This window comes from Alosa alosa, chromosome 23 (assembly GCF_017589495.1).
Source record: "Alosa alosa isolate M-15738 ecotype Scorff River chromosome 23, AALO_Geno_1.1, whole genome shotgun sequence".
Taxonomy (NCBI): domain Eukaryota; kingdom Metazoa; phylum Chordata; class Actinopteri; order Clupeiformes; family Clupeidae; genus Alosa; species Alosa alosa.
Genome location: NC_063211.1, coordinates 14,894,110 through 14,899,109, shown reverse-complemented (window position 1 = coordinate 14,899,109; position 5,000 = coordinate 14,894,110). Strand labels below are relative to the sequence as shown.

At 44.6% G+C, this 5,000-nt stretch overlaps 1 protein-coding gene across 1 annotated transcript in view; it reads right to left on the bottom strand.

The window, feature by feature from the left end:
- Nucleotides 1-5,000, bottom strand: part of b3galt1a (UDP-Gal:betaGlcNAc beta 1,3-galactosyltransferase, polypeptide 1a) — a 118,741-nt gene that overhangs the window by 44,394 nt on the left and 69,347 nt on the right. The window contains exon 2 of the mRNA XM_048234411.1: nucleotides 3,415-3,466. The gene's annotated coding sequence lies outside the window, so the exon portion shown is untranslated. The remainder of the gene's footprint in view (nucleotides 1-3,414; nucleotides 3,467-5,000) is intronic.

The following is a 5,000-nucleotide window of genomic DNA, read 5'->3' as shown; positions in this document are numbered from 1 at the left end:
AGAGAGAGAAAGAGAGAAAGGGAGAGGAAGACAGGAAAATCAATGTAGGAGGTGGAAAGAGAGGGAGAAAGAGGGGGAAATGGGGGAGAACAAGAAAAGAGAGTGAAAGAGAGGGTGAAGAGATGGAGAGAAACAGAGAAGAGAAGAGAGATACAGTAGAGGGAAATAGAAAGAGAGTGATGAGAGAGAAATAAATTCAATGCGCATCAATTAAATGAGCCCCTTATAATTTAAATGAATGCTCTCATTAATGTCCTTCATGGAGAAGATCTTCTACTCCATCTTAGTCTAGCGTCAAAGTGCTTCACAATGTCCATTATTAATCAACAGCCAATGCTGAGCTGAATGTAGGCGTTCAGTTGGGAATATCCAAAAACCCTGTCTGATAGATGATTGGAACTGAAAGGGGGGGAAATAATCCTCCACTCAGCTGCGCCCGATGCTCTTTGCTGAATTAAACACAGCCTCACACGGTGTGTTTGGTTACCGTGCTCCTGTTATTATTACAGCGACACCACACGATGCTCCCGTTGGGCCCAAACTCCATTTGACTGACAAACATTGTGCGGTTCACCTGAGGGGGAGCGGCCCACGTCGGCATGGAAATGAGACAGGAGAGCATCGCATAGCTCGGCACAACGCCGCACTGCACACAGTGGAAGGCCCATCCTCCATTACTCATCAGAAACCCTCGCCCAGAGCACTCTGTACCCATACAGGATCAGCACGCAGGCAGGCCACGACTGAGCCAGATCCACAGGCATCCACAGGCAGTATTCTCTACTCTCTCTCTCTCTCTCTCTCTCTCTCTCTCTCTCTCTATATATATATATATATATATATATATATATATATATATATATATATATATGACTGTCAATCTGTCTCTCTCTATTCTATCTCATGACATTTTGGTCACTGCTACTAATCTTTACACACATACAGTACACACACACACACACACACACACACACACACACACACACACACACAGGGGCCTCAGGGAGAAGAAACCTCTTCAGCTAGAGCATAAAGACAAACACAGGCGAGACACCAGTGCTGAAGAACAATGTGCCAACCTCAATTAGCCCATCCCCTTCTCTCTATCGCCCTCTAGCCATCTCACTCTCACTCTATCTGTCTCTGTCTCTCTCTTCATTTCTACCACTCACTCTCTTTCACACTCTCTCCCACTTTTCCTGCTCCCTCTGTCCCTTAGAAATGGTACTTTTTGTCCCATCTGTGTGTGCCAGACTGATTCTCCACCCTGGCTCTGTCTGTCCAAGCTACCATAGTCGAGAATCCTCTCTCTCTCTCTCTCTCTCTCTCTCTCTCTCTCTCTCTTTCTTCCTTTCTCTCTCTCTCTCTCTCTCTCTCTTTCTCTCTTTGTGGTGTTTTTATGAAAAGTTCTTCTTAAGTTTTTGAAAACATCTTGCGGATGTTATGGTGAAACAGCAGGGGTAATTTTAGGTAAACATAGTTGGGGCCAGGAGCTTACAAGGGCATGTATGCCTATAGGGACTGGTCATCCAAAGAGGCTGTTCAGCAGGGTCAGAGGTCATTAGAAGGAAAATAGAATGAAGACCTAGGCACATATGTATTACCTAATGTGGCGAAGAAGACACAGCTTCAGTATCAGCTTACTTTTAAATGTAAATGTAAATCAGGTTTCTTGGCCAAGTATACTTGCGTATACAAGGAATTTGGTCTCTGCATTTATCCCATCCGTGAATTAGTGAACACACAGAGCACACAGTAAACACACAGTGAGGTGAAGCACACACAAACCCAGAGCAGTGAGCTGCCTTGCTACCGCGGCGCTTGGGGAGCTGTGAGGGGTTAGGTGCCTTGCTCAAGGGCACTTCAGCCGTTCCCACTGGTCGGGGACCGGCAACCCTCCAGTTACAAGCAGTAGGCCTCAACTGCCTCAAATGAACTAAAGCTTCATGAACTAAATGCTCAAGACGGAGTCCGAATTACATTAAAGCTACACTTCTTCAGTATCCTTTTGCTTTGTCTAAATTATTCTGAGTTTGAATCAGTGGATTGAAATTTGACACATCTCTCAACTCTCACATCTCTCAAATTCAAATTCAAATTCAAAATGCTTTATTGCCATGACAAGGTCACTTGTATTGCCAAAGCAGTTATTATGTAATACAATAAACAAAAAACAACGGCTCTCTCTCTCTCTTCCACACACACTCACATATACTGTACACACACACACACACCTACACACACAGACACACACACACACACACATTACATCATTCAGCAATAAGCACACTATGGCAAGAGCAGAATTGGACAGAAGGCTTGGTGCATTTGGAGTTGATTTGATATTTTATCTCTAATAGTGACAGATAATTTAGAGAAATTCAGAGAGAACATGAAGAGGATGTTGGTGCGTGAGAAACAATGCACAATGGATGTGTCCACATTGCCAGTGAGTTGGAATGAGGTGTAATTGCTCTCCAAAAATAGAAGCCACCTTCTTAACACATAACATACTGTACCAAACTACACAGTGGGTTTTGTATGTGATATTGGAGTTTGAGTGTATGTGTGTGAATGAGAGAGACAGAGAGAAGGAGAGAGCATTTGTGTGTGTGTGTGTGTGTGTGTGTGTAAGTGTTATGTGCGTGCGAGCGAGCGAGTGTGTGCGTGTGTGTGACTGTGTGTGCGTGTGTGTGTGTGGTGCAGTGTCGTGGCCAATTCTCCCTCCTTAATGGGAGATGATGAGTAGCACCAAAGCACCTGCATCTGAAAATCACAGATGGCCTCCTATGTCAGAGCACGAGAGAGAGAGAGAGAGAGAGAGAGAGAGAGAGTGTGTGTGTGTGTGTGTGTGTGTGTGTGTGTGTGTGTGTGTGTTTTGTGTTTACATCCATGTGAGATTGTTCTGCTTTGCTGAGCACACACTCTCAGTGTGGCTGACTCACATGGCCTTGGCTGACCAGCAGACAGAAACTGACCCTTCCTCCCCCTGTCCTGTTGTCTTTCTGCTTTACGCAGCTCTATGCAACTTTCTATTTGCTCTCCTGCTACTGTAGGTGTGGCTTTATGAAGGGTTTTGGGCAGCAGTGTGTGTGTGTGTGTGTGTGTGTGTGTGTGTGTGTGTGTGTGTGTGTGTGTGTGTGTGTGTTTGTGTGTGTGTGTGTGTGTGTGTGTGTGTGTGTGTGTGTGTGTGTGTGTGTGTGTGTGTGTGTGACTGGAGGCCAGAAAGCCAACATAGTGATGGAAGGGCAACAGACATAGCTGACAGGAAAACATAGCAAACACTTTTCAACAGGGTCCTTGGCAACCAGGACAGAAAGAAAAACAGAGAAAGAAAGAAAGAAAGAAAGAAAGAAAGAAAGAAAGAAAGAAAGAGATTAGAGAGAGAGAGATTAAAAGTAAATGTCACTCTACCTCATACTGCCAGTTTCATCCTTTGGCTTCAAGCTCTGTGTCCAAACTATTTCTGCACAACAAAGAGAGAGAGAGAGAGAAAGAGTTAAAAAGTCACAAAGTTACAAAACATGATTCAGCCAATCACACTGTAGAAAGCAGAGAGCATTAGGAGAGTGATGTATCTTCTATGTGTCCTACGGGGGGCGGGTATCTCCTTCCCTCAGTCTTAAGCCTATAGAATCCAACTTAAACCTTCGCAGTAACAAACACACAAATAAAGAGTTCTATACATTCCCATTTAGAAGATAAGAGAGAGACAAAGAGAGAGGGAGGCAGGAGGACAACAAATGTGAAGCAATATAAAGAGTAAATGAGGAGAGGAAAGAAAATTAAATTCATATAAAAAGGATTTACGCTGAGAGAAAGAAAGAGAGAGAGACAGAGAGAGAGAGAAAGAGAGAGAGAGAGAGAGACAGAGAGAGAGAGAGAGAGAGAGAGAGAGAGAGAGAGAGAGAGAGAGAGAGAGAGAGAGAGAGAAATCTACGGTGTGAGGCATCAAGCTGACCCACTTCACTGCGTGGGCCTGTATCTGGTGTGCTCTCATTCTCACTCACATGAGCTTGTATGTGTGTGTGTGTGTGTGTGTGTGAGTGTGTGTGTGTGCGCTCTTCTTTCTCACTTATAAGAGCTTGTGTGTGTGTGTGTGTGTGTGTGTGTGTGTGTGTGTGTGTGTGTGTGTGTGTGTGTGTGCGCTCTCCTTCTTGCTCACACAAGCTTCTGCAGGCAGCACAGACTTTATTCCCATTATCAACATTTACACCATTAACAGGCATATATACATGTTCATCATCAACGTTTGCCAATATGCAAAAGGCGCTTACAGAAATATTGGTTTCCAAAATGGCGGCCATCTGATTCCCTAGTAGGTCAAACTCTCTCTATATCCGGCTCTGGTGCCCAGTATCCATTGTCCCTTTTTTCAACTCATCTGAAGTGACCTTTCCAGCTGGGCATGCATTCTTTATTTATAGACAAGACATGTAGCAGCACTTTTTACACACATCAAAATGTCACACACAATGCACACACACACACACACACACACCCCCAAGACATCCTGAAGCAAGGAAAGTGCTCTGACTGACCACTCTACATTAACCTTGTTCTGAGTAAACTAAATGCTTTAAAAGGGTTCTCGTACTGACACACTGTGCTCCTTTACTTAGCAAAAGTAACTGGGAAAACAGCGAGGAACTCAAGTTCTGCCGGATGTCTCTGGAAAAAAATATTGATGTGCAATCGTGGAGCGTGGATTGTTGGCGCCCACTCACAGGAAAAAGGTTACAGTGAAGCGTCTTCACATGAAATTGAGTTTTTCACTCCATTAAAGTGTTGCCCAGGCTGGCGCTGATTAGTGCAGAGATAAATAACAAACGGGGCCCAATCAAGACTTCATTTGCTGCCGGATGCACCCGCGAGTGCAGGGATCGTGGCAGATTACATGATTAATTAAACGGTGACTCAGCTTTTTATTAGCAGCACTCGCCGAGCTGTACCTGGTGGCCTCCGAAGGGCTTCAATTGGCCAGCTTTGGGGACCGTGTG